Source organism: Fundulus heteroclitus, chromosome 18, assembly GCF_011125445.2.
Source record: "Fundulus heteroclitus isolate FHET01 chromosome 18, MU-UCD_Fhet_4.1, whole genome shotgun sequence".
Taxonomy (NCBI): Eukaryota; Metazoa; Chordata; class Actinopteri; order Cyprinodontiformes; family Fundulidae; genus Fundulus; species Fundulus heteroclitus.
In genome coordinates, this window is record NC_046378.1 from 35,328,961 (window position 1) to 35,345,882 (window position 16,922).

The 16,922-nt window shown below is 42.4% G+C and overlaps 1 protein-coding gene across 2 annotated transcripts in view; it reads right to left on the reverse strand.

The window, feature by feature from the left end:
* bcl9l (bcl9 like) overlaps positions 1-16,492 on the reverse strand; it is a 42,328-nt gene extending 25,836 nt beyond the window's left edge. For both annotated transcript variants that reach the window (XM_036149510.1, XM_012868293.3), the window contains exon 1: positions 16,099-16,492. The gene's annotated coding sequence lies outside the window, so the exon portion shown is untranslated. The remainder of the gene's footprint in view (positions 1-16,098) is intronic.
* Positions 16,493-16,922: the final 430 nt, after the last annotated feature.

The window sequence follows — 16,922 nt, forward strand, 5'->3', positions numbered from 1 at the left end:
ATTATCGATATCGATCCAATATGATTTCCATGTTGTTGATTTTATTTCTATATCGTCCAGCCCTAGTTGCTGCCCTGGCGCAGGGGTGCTTAGGTCACCAGGAATGTTGTCAGGTTGGAACAATTGTGACAAAACCGAACAAATGTCTGATGTAAAAATACTTTCAATTAGCAGTTATCTTGACTTTCTGATGACAATTTTTCCCCAATTCACCAACCTCACACGACTGTCGTCAGTCAGGTAAGATCCTATGGTACCCAAATAAGCCAGCGACAGTGTTAGACATGGGCAGGATAGTATGGACTGTGGGGCGTAATAAAAAATAAAAAACAGAGAAAAAGTGTGCTCCCCATACACTGGCAGTCCACTGCTCCCTAAAGGACGCATATATTTAGATTAACCTAATCTCAACTGGATTATTCTACAATGTAACAAGATCTGTAAAATTACAATTTATTAATGCAATGAATTTATTAAGGAAATAAGAATGGTTTATTAATGTAATTACCAAATATAAAATGTTTGGCGGTGGGCAGGAAGGGGGCAGAAGAAGGGTTTGTGAAAGAACTGCCACTGCCAGCAGGACAAAACTGACAAAATTCAAGAAGAAGAGAAAGATGGAGCTTTTTGCCTGGTACAGCACCCATGTCCAAAGGAGGCACCAATCGGAAAAAAAGGCGTAATTTAACGATCCAATATTAACACTCATAACTAGTGTTGCACCGATACCGATACCAGTATGGGATGGGGCCCCGATCCAGCACTAAAATGGTGGTATTGGTATCGGCGAGTACCAACAAAGAGGCACCGATACCATTTTAATGTTTGTATGTCACTTGAACGCAGCCTTCTCTCTCCCGACTAATATTATACATGTTATATAAGTTCATGAAAGTTGCACTATTTTGGCATTTGATAGCCAAAACTCAGGGTTTAAAAGAAATTATTCAATTACTAATGTAATTTTACTGTTTTACTGTTGCACTACTATTATACATGTTATAATTTCACGAATGTTGCACTATTTTTGCCATTGAATGCCAAAAGTTTATTCAACTATTGTCACGCATTCCAGCTAGGCAATAAAAAGTTCTACTACCTTAACTAGTATGCAGTTCTTCATATATATATATACACACACACACACACATCAATTTCAAACAGATGGTATCGGTATGGGCCAATACTGCATAGCCAGGTATCAGGTATCGGGGCCAAAAAATGGCATCGGCGCAACACTACCCATAACCGATATATACATATCGTTCCTGATCCTTTTGACATAAAGGAAAAAATAAAAATCTCCACAACGCCGACATGGCTTCTCCGCTTCAGTTAAACACAAAGGCAACAAGATGGAAATAAACCGGTCCTTAATGTTGACCCAGTTTTACTTGTGAAAATTGTCTAACATCAACCGATACCGATGTTCAGGCCGATATATCATCCATCCCTAGTCCAAACCTCATCCTCAAACGATGGTGTCCTGGTTTTAGACGTTGTCCTGGTTTTAGACGTTGCACCAGAATCATTAGAAGGTTTCTGCAGAGCTCAGGGACATGCCGAGGAGGTAGTCAGCTTTTTCAATCAGCTTTGTTGGAGCAAAGACGCTTCTAAAACTTGTAGCGCTTGCAGCAGAGACAGAGGCTCCTGTTTTACAGCTAAAATCTTTAATGTTCGCTTTAACCACTAATTCAGACACGTTTGTGAAAAAGAAACGAATGGGAAAACTGATAATAATTACCCTTTTCCCCCGAAGGCATGAAGATCGATCCAACCAAAGGAAAACTCTCTGGGAGTTGCCCGAGGATGTCACAACTAGTATAAAACACGTGCAATCACCCTCTAAAAATGCATGTTAAACAATTATTAATAAATTCTATATTGATGCTGAACAGAAAATCAAGTTACCAAGACTGTTAAAAAGGTTTCTGCTTGGAGATGATCCAGCTGAACTGGGAAAGATGCATCATGTGGCGCTACGTCTCCAGATGCTGCAGTTTTAACTGGGTCAGTGTTTAACACAATGATCCGCGGTCTTGAACGGTTCTGAAACACGACAACAGTCCAGTCACAGTTAGCTCTTTCATGTTTTCTTAAATGCATCAGCAGATTCTTTTCACACTGGGATCCATTTTCTCTGGTAGGTTGGTGTGAATGACTGACACCAACTGTTACTCTTTGCAACAGAGACCCACGTTTTTACTGCGACCTTTGGACAGCGTTAAGGAATAGATGGTTTGGTATCTAATAGGAAATTAATTTTCACAAGGAGATAACTAGAAGTATGTAATTCAAGTGTAATTTCCACGTAACCTGAGTTGAATGCCAGTAGACCAAAAGGTTTTTGCCTGACAAACAATTTATAAGTGTTTAGGGATGGGTATCATCTAGGATGAGCCGATTTGATACGATACTCGATACATAGCTCATGATACGATACAATTCTCTATATAGCTCAGCTTGATTTGAATTAACTCCAATATCGATATTTATTACTTTCAAATTAATGCCCAAAGTCATTCAGTCAACGAAACCAGCCAAATATTATATTTCTGTTCAATTTATTGAACACTGATATATTAACAGGAAAATAAAGTGCATTTGGTACAATGTATTTAACGTATCACAGAAATCCAAAATGTGCCCAAACGTCTGATTTTAGGGACAAAGGAGCTTCTAAAATCCTTTCGGCCGTTCTGCAAATTCGTCTCGCTTGCAGTTCCTCACTGTGAACAGTGATGCCGTGCTGTGATACCGCCCCCTAGGGGTTGGGAGGTATATCGATATTGAAAGCCAGAATATTGATATTAAATTGTTTTTAAAAACATCAATATTAATCTTTATAGCGATTTTTATGCACAGCCCTTTAAGTGTTAGGCTATTTTTTCCTCCTTTTTCAACCTCACACACAGCGTCACACCCTAGAACATCGCAGTACTCCTTCTGTGGGTCACTTATGTGTCGTTTCGACAGGTTGTGCATCATCACGATTTCTGAGAAACCTATTTCTCATTTTTCTTGGCTCAGATTCAATGTTGCGCGACTAAATTTCTGCTTTCAAGTCTTGCCCCAGCTTTCCTACTGGGTTGAGGTAAGGACTTTGAATAAATCGTTCTTAAGACTGAAACACACCAAACTATCCGATCCATCCAACACGCCGTTCAGATCCGTACAGATTGTTTTCCTCACTTACGTTGTTTTTTTTAAAAAACAGCTTTAAAACGTCAATCAAATTTTACACATCAGTTAAATCTTTTTCTCTTAGTTCATCAATAAATTGTCCATATATTGGCACTGAAAAACAACAGCTACTGTAAGAAAGTTAAGTAAAAAGACCGACTTGTGTATTTTCATGCAACTTAACTATTTTGTCTGTGAAACAGGAGGCCCGGGGAAGAAAGTGAACACATGATTGCCGTCTGGTTCTACAGGATTCATGTTTTTCTTCCATATTGTTTCGCCTTATTGCCTTTTTAATCTATCTTTTACTAAACATGCGGCTAAACCCGCTGCTGGGAATGGACTTCTCCAAAAGGTGAGGTCTTTCAGCACAGTGACTGAAAATGCTTCCCTTGCACTCGAGCTAGTTGCTGCAGAGGAAAACCTGATTTAAAGATGGGATCCTGTCCAGACGGGTCCCATCACTGTTTCTAACCAAATAAGTGGGAATAATTCAATGAGTTTTAAAAAAAATTACAAGTCACATGATCATCATGTGTTAAAAAAAAGGTCATGGAAGTCATAGATGGCCACAAAATGCAGGCCAACATTCAGTCATTCCAATGGAAACGGGGCTATAATCCCGCTTATGAAGCAGAGGGTATCATCAGTGATTTAAAGTTATTAAGCAAACTATTAATGAAATAAAATTTGCCCCCACCAACCGCCATAAAGAATGCTGGCACATTAAACACTTTGTTTAATAATTATAACTTTTGCATTCTTTCAACAACATAGTAAATAGGACACTGAATATCCAGACACCTTTACTCAAAAGCAGACCTGGATGAACCCAAATCTTCATTTTGACTTGACAATTTTGCTGCACGTGGCAAAAGAATCGGACACCACTGCTGTATGGCACTAAATCCTAACAGAACGTACATTTTAGATGCCTGTGGCTGTAAATAAACACAATGTGGAACTGCTCCAGGGGGTGCAAATACTTTTCTACGACGCTACAGCTGTACTCTGACAGAAATGGGATTTTTAACCAAACATATTTGCTCTGTATCCACGAGGAAGACGCACATAAGAGCTCCTGTTTAGTCCCAGTGGGTCACGCAGGGCTGTTATTAATAGACGCAGAGAGTCCTGGAAAGTCAGGGCCACCAGAGAGAACAACAGACGAAGCCAAGGCAGCTTCTGCTGCGGCGTGGACACAGAGAAACACAGAGGCCGAAGTGTTTAACACGACCGACGAATTAATAATGAATAACGTGACGCAGGGGCTCATACGATTACACGGACGCAGGGCTGAGACGCTTGTGACATCAGATCGCAGCGTCCTGCATTTTTGCGTGGCGCCAGCCAGAGAGGGGGGAGAAAATGGACTGATTGTGGTGTGTCTGCTAGGAAAAGGCCGTGGCTAACACAACATGTGTGACTGACAACAAAATAAATCACCAATGAAGGACTGACGTGACTTCAAAATGTCTCCACTGCTAGGGGGGGTTTTCCAGCGATTTCTCCAGTGGATCAGTGAACGAATGACAGATTAGAGATTACAAACAATAAATACCTTTTAAAGACTCCCTGTTCTTCTGTTTGAGTAATTTCAGGGAGCTCTGCAACGTTTCCCCAAAATCTGACTTCTCACCTTTACTGAGAGTTTTCGCTCAAACTCATATAAATATTTCCGTACTTTATCTAAATAGCTAGCTGCCATATGCTAAAATGACCGAACACATGCAAAAACAAAAGACTGCTGAATTAGAGATTCACCGATAAAACGGTTGCAGGCCGATGCTAGTTTCCTTGGAGGTCTGACCTGCCAACTATGATTTTGGTCTATTCTAATATTACAAGATTCTCCCCGCTCATGCATAGGATCTTAGGTCACAAACCTTTACCAATTTTTTGTTAAACTACCAAAACGTTCATCAAAGTACACGCTGTTAGTTGATGACAGAAAATGGTGGAAGTCCCTAGTTTTGATTTCATGAATAGGAAAAAATCATTCGATTCACTATTTGACCCGGCAATCACAATCACAGCCCATCAGGGGAAAATTGGCCGATTATAAACTCTGGCCGACTGACAGGTGCATTTGCAGCCTGAACGCATAAAGACAATTTAGCACAGACACAATCATGGATAGTTGAAAGAAAGAAGAAAAAAAACTTCTTCAAATGTATTCATCTCTGCTCAACATAAATCCACCAAGTACAGAAATCCCCCCCTGATCACCACGGACCACTCATCACTGCATTTAGACAAAGTGTAAATGACAAAAGAAATAAAACCAGGAGGCGTCTGGTCTCTGAATACCCAGAAAACCCAGCGGATACAATACTACTTGTGTTTGGGAAGCATTGCAACACCTTCACGGCTTCACCAACGACCATAAAATAGCAAATAAAATAAAACCATAATAAGAATAAAAACTCAGAACAGTTTTATTTTCTAGGAATTATTTTGTATGCCGTAGTTAATCAGTCAAAGACCAGAGAGAAGAGCTGAGATTTTAAAGGACATTTAAAATGTTTCCGTGCTCCGAGCTGTGTGGATATGTAAAGGTATTTAACAGCGAGTGCTCAATCACCTCTACGCCTTAACTTTGATCTTGCTGGCTGACCGGAGGGCTCTCGAAGGTGTTGAGAAAGATTGAGAAAGACAGAAGCTGGTTGCTCATATAAAGCTGTGTTCTGTGATATTAAAGCTATAGTTGGTAATCAGGTTCTTTTTGTTATACTGGGTGAAATGGTCCTTCCATCTTGACAATAAAACCTGTAAAAACTCAAACCAAACAGAGTGTGAATGTGCACACTTCTAGTATCCGGTTAGCTTAGCCGTTAGCTTAGCGGTTAGCCAGTCATTGTAGCTGCTCACACCATATACTTTGAACATGGCTGACAGTCGCAAGAAGAAAACCGCATACAAGTTTTTGAGAAGAAGAGGAATGCCTCAACAGAAAGAATTAAGATAAGAGTAGAGTTGTGTCATTTTTTTCAAATGATCCCCCTGAAGAGCGGAAGAGAAGGTAAGACGGTCTTGCGCATGCACCGTTATTAAAAAAGGGACTTGGGGAAACCTCCGGAAAACTCACAGATCTACCATTTAATGGAAAGCTTGGTAGAAGAAAAATATTAGCAATGTATTTGTACACTTTCACAAAGTGGCGCATTACTGCTTTCTCTATAGTGCTCTGCTTTGTTTGCAGGCAAAAACTTCATTGGACAATACTTTTGGGATAATGTAAAATTCAATGGAGACAGAAACAGAAATGTAAAGGAGAAAGAAAGGAAGAGAGAAAGGTGAGGCAAAAACGTTAAATGGGAGAAAATGTGACAAAAATAGAGAAGAGCAAAACGAGAGGACGAGATAACATCTTTGGAACAACAAAAAAAGAACAAAAACAGGAAAAGTAGCACAGGTACAAACAACCTAGGCTTTTGATAACATCAATAAAAGTACGCCGTATTATTTAAGATCATTAAATTTGGTAACAGCCATGGTTAATGATAGGGTTTTCCTGTATAGAAGTGTATCTAAAAGCACCTGAATCCAAGCACCTGTGAGTGTTTGTTAGTGTAAAAAAAAAATTCAATAGTGGTTGTTAGGAGCCAAAGACTCGCCCCCTGAGGCGCCGAGGCAGACAATGCGGCGACCAGAACCTCCTAAAAGGCACCGCAGAACATGGGAGCCCAAGGACCAACACAGGAATAGCCCTAACCTGGGCAAATCCAGTCCATACCCCAGCCCCCAGCCCCGATCCCAGCCTCGAAGACCACCAAACCCATCCTCCCAGAGCCAGCACAATTTGAACGAGCCAGCCAACCAGAGCCCATTCCACAAACCCGGATGTGCCCAAACCAGGCCCACACAGCACACCCCTGCCACGAAGACCACACCAAGCCGGTCCCCCAACGAGGCCACTCGCCACCCAACCCCCAAACCAGAACCCTCCACCCTATTACCGGGGCAAGCAAAAGCACCAGCCAAAACCCAACCCCAGCCCTGAACCCAGCAAGATGGCCCGCTCCTCCTCCAAGCCTCAAATTCCAGATGTTTCCAGATGTTTCGGGTGTGAAACGTTTGTTATTTTCCAATTAATTGCACAACTAAATCCAAGGTTCATACTTCCATAAAGGTTATTAACACATAAACTGAGTGCCAAGTTGTCTACTGTTCTGCTATACTAAAAAAGTGAAACACTTCAATGCTGAATTGTCGACTACTTAATGGTTTTGAACAACTTAAGACAATTGAAATATTGTCATACTGCAGCTTAGTCAGTTATATTTCTCTGATCTTTCTTAGAAAGAACGCTGTGCTTTCAAGAAAGATTGCTGTGGTAACGAACACGGCGTCTTGCATTTTTCTTGGTATTGGAATCGAGTTCAACATTTCACCGTCGTGACAAACCTACACAGAATAACCACAGAGGAAACATAAAGAAAAAAATATGTCTCCCTTCAAAACTTAGCATGCACAGGTGTCTGCGTGTATTTAGATGGTCAGGATTCAAGATGGTGCAGAACCCAAAGCTCCAGAGGTCTAGTGGGAAGCAAACACATTAGAAGACAGGGTGCAGACTGCTGACTCGTCATTAAAAAGTAGAGCTGCACAATATGTCGAATCGCAGTTGCCTCCACGGTATCAATGCGTGCATAACTGCAATTGCTACGGACTGCTTGGATGCAATATTTGGTAGATCGTTATATTTCCAGGAACGTGCATTAACGGGTGTTAACTGCATGCAGACGGTTTATTTGGACAGTTGGATGGATTTGCACTGCCCTTAATGCACCAAACAAGGGAAAGTGGTGGGGAAACTGCAATAATGGAGGGAATGGGACGAGAAAAAAACATGGGTTAAACACAACTGCAGTATTCAACAACTGTATCGCAACCATTTAATTTCCTAATATCACACAGGCCTTTTAAAAGGTTTGTTATTCTCCTGTCTATGCAGCGTCTCGGACCTGTGTATTCTCAAATGGTTAAGCATGCAATTATGGACGGAGAATCCTCGGTGTGAAACCGATTTGACGTACCAGTTTTACACCTAAAATGTGCTTTATGGGGGCTTTAATGCGTTTCCTGCTCCTCTTACTTCCTGTACGTTACATAATCTTTCAGCCAACAGCTTCATGTGACATGGCTTCAGTGAGCAGCGACAGCAGGAAACGTGACCTTAGACGGACCTTTCTTTGACACCAGAGCAGAGCACTGAATGAGAGAGAGAGACAGAGAGGCGAGTTCAGCAGAAGCCGTGTGTTTTGTTGTTGTGGCCGGAACCAAACAGAGGAAAGAAAGCACTGACAATTTTCACGTTCTGAGCTGCCGGCTGCTCTACGCCAACTCCTGCTGTAACGGGACGAAAATAAAGCGCAGAGAAGCTTTCAGGAACTCAACGAATGGTTTTCGGCGAGGTTCAGGAACAGGGACGACCTGGGTTTGTTTTGCACAGAGGGTTAAGGGTTGTATCCTCTCCAAGACATTCTGGGAAGACATCCAAATGGAGCAAGGAAAACAACTTAACTGCAGCTTCATTACGGGCTGAAGGCATGCATTATGGCACAGAAGCAGCTGTAAAACAAGACTGATGAGCAGAAGCCATTCAGCTTCGAGATGAAAACACCTCGCTGTTGATTTAAGAGAGGAGAACCAGCCTGCAAACCGGAGTGGCAGAACATGTAGCTGCAAAAAAATAAACTCCTGAATCGAACATTTCATGCCGTCTGCACCGCTATGAGTAAATGCAGCCTCGGCGCTTTGTATGTCTTTCTGCACTGTAGGGCAACCATTTCAGAAGCAGGAATGCATAGTAAACATTGACATTTCAACATTGTCTAATTAGAGCAAAGTGCCAAAACCAAACTATGATCTAAATGTTGTTCCTCTGTAAATCATTAGAAGTTGCACAAGGCATTACGCAACAGCTGGGACCAAAACTCGGGTCTGAATGTAACCTCGGCTGAAGTCGCAGCAAAGCAGAAACAGCCGCCTGCACTCACTGAAACACGTTGAATTTTGCCTGGAGACTATTTAATATTTTACCTTTGACAAATATTTCTCACATTTATTGGGTTGTTTTTATTTTCTGGCTGACCAACACAAAGTACTGCAGCATACAGCTGAAGTTGGGGGAAACAGAAACATGGTTTTTAACATTTTCTACAGTTAAAATATGAAAACGTGCAGCATGCCTTTTTATTCACTCATCTTTACTCTGAAACCACCTGAATAAAATACCATCCACCCTAATACCTTCAAGAAATCAGTTAAACAGTAGACAATTAAATTAAATTTTATAGCACCAAATCTCAATACGTCTTCTCAAGGCACTTTACAAAGACAGAGGCGACGCTGCGTATTAGGGCTGTCAAAAATAATTGAGATCTCGGAATAATCAATAATTTTAAAATGAATTATTCAAACATACTCGTTTGTGTCAATATCGATATAAGCCGGCCTATTCTCATTTCCCCAAAATTGTTTCACTTCTTCCGACCGCAGCGCCGCATTAACAGAGACTTTCCGTCTCCCTGCAGCCGCGCATCTTAACAACAATCTGCTGCTGGAAGTTTAGACTCCAGAAAAACATATTCGACCCAATTTATCAACATAACAAACAAAAAAACAAAAAAAAATCAATGTTTGGAGGAACTTTCCTTGGGAGGCAGATGAACAGCAAAAAAAAATAAAAACTGCTGAACGATGCCACATGCTAAGCTAACGCTACGATGCTGATGCTTGAGAGCGACATGTAGTAGTAAACCTCGTGGACGACACACTTTATGAGCATCTCCCAGCAAAACAATGAATAATGGTCCAAGATCCAGTGGAAAAAAGCACAAAGAAATACGATTCCAAGAGGGGAAAGACTGGAACGTAGCTGGAAATACAGTATGACCGTTGGTGTTCACTGAGCTAACGGCATCTGTTTAAAGGTTAGCTTCCACACCATGCAACGCTCCGTCCTACTGCGCCACAGGTTAACGCAGGAAAATGTTAATCAGCCCACTTTCCAGTTGGCTAATAAATGGTTAAGTAATAAAACAATCCCGTACTACCCCATCTGTTACTTCTCAGACGTTTTCTTGTGAAGCTATTGGAGGCTAACGTGGCTAATAGTAACACAGGTTAAGGTGGAGCCGCTGACAATTAGCCCAGAAACCTGTAGCAGCATATCCTGCTGTTGTTAACCGCCAAGGAAACATTTTAGAATACACTGATTATTTATCTGTGCCTCAGTTGTGACATTTATTTCTATCAACAGCAAGTATACAGGCAAATGGAAGCCCACTGTTGAACACTAAAGAAAAGCACAATAAAATTTAACAATTGCATGACTGATTCAAAGGTGCACATTTGCATAAGGAATATTAACACTTATACTAATCGATAAAAAAAATAATATCTCGAGAAATTTTAGGCTGAACACAGATAGACAATATTTATGTCAATGTGTTTTCATGAAGTCATAGAAAGGCATCTGAATCAAATCCCAAGTGTCTCATAGGCACATTTTAACAAACAGCTGTAGATAAATATAAGAAACAGCTGGAAAAATAACCTCCTGGAATACATGACAGTATAATTATAACGCAACATAGACCATCTTGCTATAAACAATATAGTCTAATCATATATCTCTTTGAAAAAAAAAATCAATATAATACTCAACGAGGAAGTGACATTTAAATAATATATTTCTCTAAATAAGTGGAAAATTGTTCCCTTCTTATTGGTTTTGCCCAAATAAAGGAAGTTAAAGTTAAGTTTGCCATGTTTTGCTCTTAACCAGAAATAACCCTGTGTTTTCTAAAAAAAAAAAAAAAAAAAAAAAAAAAAAAGTAACCACAGTATCAAAAGTGGTGTCGAGTATTTTTATTTTTTCCAATATTAGTTTGAGAAGCAGCTAAGAGCTCCATGGCTGCTGTGGAGGAGCTGCAGAGATCCAAAGCTTAGTCGAGAGAACGTGTTGAGAAGCAGATATTAGACTTTACAACTCTGACCAAGTGGCAAGAAGTAAAATATCAAGTTTGCCTCAAGGCAGCTGCACAGTAAATACATGGAAGAAGGTGATCTGCTCCGCTGAGTAGGTTTTGTGTGGCAGAGATAAACACAATCGCCTTAAACACACCATCTCCACTGTGATACATGGTGGAAGCAGCATGATGCGGTTGAGGATGTTTTTCATCAGCAAATACAGTGAAACTGGTTAGAGTCAATGAGGGTATGAGTGGAGCTAAATGCAGTGTAATGCTGGATAAAAAGCTGTTAAGAGGCTGCAAAAGACTTTGAACCGGGGCGGAGCTTCACCGCTCCGAAGGACAACAACCCTAAACGTACTGAGCAACAATAAAATGCTTTAGATCAAAGCTTGCTAAAATGGCCAAGTCAAAGTCCAGACTTAACTCCAATGGAAACTCTAAGGCCAGACCGGAACTGATGTTCACAGATGCTCTCCATCCAATCTGATTGAGCTTAACCTGTTATGCAGAGGAAAAATGGGCAGGATTTTCAATTTTAAGACGTGAAAAACTGGTTGAAATACATCCAAAAAAGACTGACAGCTTTTATTACAGTTAAAAATAAGTGGTATTGTCTATAGTTAGTTGCATCTGTCAAAAAAACTTAGAAAATATTTTTCCCCCTTTCAATCTATAATCATAAACTATTTTGACACTAAATAATACACTGGATTTTTTTGGTTGTAACAAGACAAAATGTTGAAAAGTTTAGTATATGAAAGCTTTTACCAGGCGCTGCCGGTTTGTCACAACCTCAGATCTCAAACCTAATCAATTTTATGCTTCCTTGTGATTCCACGTGGAAATTAGTGCTGTCACAATACAAATATTTGAAACTCAACACCTTATGAAACTCGATCGCTTCAATCTGGCTTCGGCATAACCTCTGTTATTATTAGCCTAAAATAGCTTTACCGTATTTTCCAGACAATAAATCGCTCCGGGAATATAAATCGCATCAGAGAAAAAATGCGTCATAATGAGGGGAAAAACACATCCATAAATTGCACAAGACTACAAGTCACATTTATTTAGAATTTTATTTCACAATCTGAGACTAAAAACTGACATTTCATCTGGTAAGACAACTTATTCAATTACACAACTGTAATATGACACATACCTGGGAGGTTGAATGGGGTAAATTAGCATAAAAAGCCAGCAACTCCAACGGCTCGTTACGTAATTGCTCATAACGGCTCGTTACGTTTGAAAGTTGTCAAAGTTACGTTGAAATTAGACCGTGAGCGTAATAGTGCTACATGCTAAGCTAACAGTAAGCCACAGATGTTTCAGAGCAACTTAAAGCTCACTAGCCTCACGTGCATCAGCGAAGCTGTAAACCCGCCCAGACAACAGACCTGTAGGCTAGCGCTAGCTGTTGTTAGCTTCACAGACAGCCCAGTAACTGGTCTGGTTCCTTCGAGCTGCACCATGTAACGCTCCGCTGCCTGAATGCAGACTGAAACAGCGAAACAACATAAAAACATGTATTCAGTCTTTGTTGTCTATAAGTTAATGTGTCAATTAATTTGTACAGGAGCAGGATAGTGTTCACAAGCCTAGAGCGCCCTCTTGTGGCTATAGAAGGTAATGTTTACTTCTTGGTTCATGTTGGTCAGTGTGATTTACCGTTTAAAATTCATATATAGGTCGCACCTGAACAGAAGTCGCAGGATCGGCCAAACTATGAAAAAAAGTGCGACTTATAGTCCGAAAAATACGGTATATCTAATTTTAATACAAGTCTAAACTGAAACTACATTTCTTCATGTTTTGTTTTGCAACAGGAAGAAAACAGATGCGATCATTTGAGGTGAACATCTGCTGAATCCAGGACTTTCCAGGTTCTGCGGCTGATGGTTAAAATGTCACATCCACTTCAACGCGAGCAGGGTCGTTCAGTCTGCACAGAAGAAAGAAAGCATGCAGAGACGACTACGGCTCACTTTTTGTTATTCTCCCCCGATCGGCCAAAATCGAGTTAAAGAGCCAGCCCGGGTCCTGAGCTCCGAATTAGGAGCCTGCTGTAAGTTTTTTCCGTCGACAGCCCTGTATGCAAAACATGCAAAAGATAAGCACAACAGCGCTGGTATGAAAACACGCAGCACAATGCAGGCGTCACAAGATAAAGGCTTTATCCTTGGGGAATTCGCCCGAGGTCTTCCTTTTTTTACTTCATTAGAGCCACACTTCAGTGTCTCGGTATGTTCTGTTGTCAGGAAGCGTTCTCGGTATCGCATTATTCTTTCATGGCTCACCTTAGCGCCACTCCCTGTAACTCACCCCGAAGTTCTCAGATCACCTAACCAGATAAGAGACACTTTTGTCAGCGGCTCTACAAATCTGTGTGGACCTACAGCGGAGAGAGGTGAGCTTAAAAGACGGACGGCCACGAAGGCCACGCGCACGCCTTAGCTGGACCAATTAAGACTAATGCAAATTGTTGTCGACTAGTTTGTTCCTAAACGACAGTCCGACCTGCCGCTTTAAGAGACTGAGAAAAAGCATGCATGCAAGTGGCTGTACTTTTATACAGAAAGTCTAAAAAAAAAAAAGAGAAAAGAGGAAGCTGCTAGCAGCTCTTAGAAAGTGAGACATTTCACCTCCAGAGGAAAGAAACGTACAGCTCTCAGTAGCCCTGAGAGACAATTTGGATCAAGTTACAAACTCTGTTAGGCGCTATATATAGTTCACCGGGATATTATAGATACACACACAGCATCAAGTCCAAGTGTGCACGCACATGTACAAAGGTTGTGCACAAGGAGAGACAACAAAAGCCTGTGTAAGTAGAGCATCAAGGTGTTATCAACAGGCCGACGTGTGTTGGTGTGTGTGTGTGTGTGTGTGTGTGGGGGGGGGGGGGGTGCATGTATAAATAAATGAATACAAAGAGGAAGAAAGTAACAGGAAAAGGCTGGCTTTAAATAAACACGACACCAGTTTCCAGAGGCAACACGTAAGCACTTTGCTGTGCAAATATATCTCCAGCTGTAATGGAGCTTTGATCATATCAGGGTTTCTGCACATTTCCCATTCCTTTCGCTCCATTTCTGCCCAAAAGTACAGGCATTTACTGCAGTGGTCAGGCTTCATCGGCAATATGCTTCAAAAAAATGACCGAAATAGACATTAAACAGAAAGAAAAGTACTGAATATACAGCAACAAGTTAGAGATGGACTGACCAGGCTTGCCTGTTTCTGGGCTGCAGGCAGAAACTCTGACAGTTCCTTTAAATGCAAACAGAAAATGAAGGGAACGCGTCGTAATCTTTAAATGATTCGCATTAAAAAAGGAAAAGTAGATCAAATGACATGTCCTTAGCTGACTTTAAATTCTTTTGCGTGCAGAGGAGTTCACAGTCAGTTAAGTGGGTGAAAGGTGGCCCAAATCATACACCGCCCGCCGCCGTGCCTCACAGTCAGCACGAGGTTTTCTCCCAGCGTCTCGTTGGCCTCGAAATGTGCCTGCGGCAAAAAACAAAAACAAAAACGAAAACCGCGCGGACATGTTCGTTTCAGGTGAGAGTTCGGGACAACACTCCCCTGGCAGCACTTTCAGTTTTTTTCCTGTCACGACGTGTAACGTGCTAAGTGAGACGCGCAGAGACGCGCAGAGCCTCAGGTCGGGGCCTGTGGGGCTTTTCAGCCGTTCCTCCAAGCGACCTGACCTTGGGGTGAATCGGCCAGGAAGTCCGCCCCTGGGCAGATCGGCAGCCGTCTCAAACGTCTCCCCAGTTGCGGATAATCGTCCCCCCGCTGCAGGACGACGGACGGCAGTTTGGAAACGGCCTAAAAAAAATAAAAAACCCGCCTCAGACTGATGGGCTGCAACAGTTGCTTGCCGATTGCCAATGTCTTCCCGCCCTGGCACGGTGTCAACACAAAGCTGTAATAGAATCTGCTGGTTTTATGACTGCAGATGCTCGGTTAATCAAATGGTTTAATAAGAGCCGTCAGGCCTGTCATACTCGCCCCCCCCCCATATCCAACAGAAGCAGCAAAGGGATGTGCTTATTTTATTTTATTAATTTTCATCCACAGGTTTCATGTTTTGGTTTCATTTTTATTCAATAAATAAAAAGAGTGTGCAGGCGGTTTTGTGGATGTTTTTACACCCTTTAAGCTAAATGTAAAGAATGCTGAAGCCTGATGAGGATCAGATTGTGTTTTAATATGAGCTGATATGTGGAATCCAAGAAAGCAGAACAAAAAAAAAAACAACAAAAAAAAACACCTGTTTGCGTTTAAGTGTTTTGCCTCTGCTGAAATCTTTTAAGGCACATGCAGCTCTGCAGGCTCCGCGCAGCGCTCAGCGGCGGTGTGGGGGCTGCTGTAAGTCAGCCAGCACCTGCTTTCCACGCACCCCACGGCGGAAGCCTGTCACCTGGCCAGCCTCGGCTGCTCACATCAGCTAGCTGCCCAGCTAACGTCGGGACTGGACGCATCTGGATGCATGGCGCGCTGCACCGCGGACAGGGTTCGGGTCGGTCCGGCTCGGTTCGGCCCGGCATTCCTACTGGTGGGTGGGTGGGAGAATTTGAGGACACGCGCCCCTGACGTGAACCCTCCCCGCTGCGCCTCCGGAGCGGAGCCCCGCTGCGCCAGCCACGGAGCTAAGCTAGCATGCTAATGCATGTCTCCGCTAAGCTGACGTCGCCGTAGCGCCCTGCTTCTCGTCCCCCTCCCTCCCGCCCCATGCACACGCATCTGCAGGCGAGGCGAGCGCCTAGCTGCTGGGATTTCAACTTTCTCGTCGGGCTCGCCGACTTCCCGTGCCAAAACGAGAGAAAGTTCCGCGCTCCGACGCGTGCGGACACGGCGGCTGCGAGGCGAGGCGAGGCGTCGGGCGGCGACGGGGCGTTCCGAGAAGCGGCGGTGCTCTTACCCCATTCCGGCGGCCGTCTGGGATCTGAAGGAGGCCGATGGTGTCGGGACTGACACGGCCCCCGGGTCCAGTCCACGCTCCCCGGAGTGGCCGCCGCCGCTCGCTCGCTCGCTCCGCCGTCGGTATCACTGCGCAAAAGATGGTCCCGATCCCGTCGTTAGGTCGGGTGGGTGGGAGAAATATAAAAAAAAAGAAAAGAAAAAGGAAGCTGCTGCTCGCTGTTGGCGCCCAGCCGCTAGTTGGTGATTAATAATATCGGCATGTCTGCGCTGAAGTTTCGCTGGAAATCAGCGGACGCGTCACCTTGCAGCGGTTCATGACTCCCAGTGTTGAAGCCGTGGAAGGGCAGGACGCGTCCGTATGGCTCCCAGGCGCTGACAATAATCAGGGTGGCCACACGGGTATCCGGATGTCCCTCTGCTGAGACTGCATGTCAGGCTGGACTTCATGGCTCAACGCTTCTGCTTTTTTTTTATTTTGTTTAAACCGACAAAAACACACTCGACACTTCAAAAGTTACTATTTTAGTGTATTTTACCAGACTCCACTATGTGCTTCTTTATTTATTCATGACACTTAAGTTGCTCACCAACACTAATCCAACAGAATTCAGAATATATATATATATATATATATATATATATATATATATATATATATATATATATATATATATATATATATATATATAAAGAAATTGTTTCATATTATATATGTTTATATTTTTTAAGCATTTTATTTGCGGATACAAAACTCAAACAAAAGCAACATTTATTATAGTACATTGGAACATATTTTAATTAGACAGATAAAAAAAAAGGAGG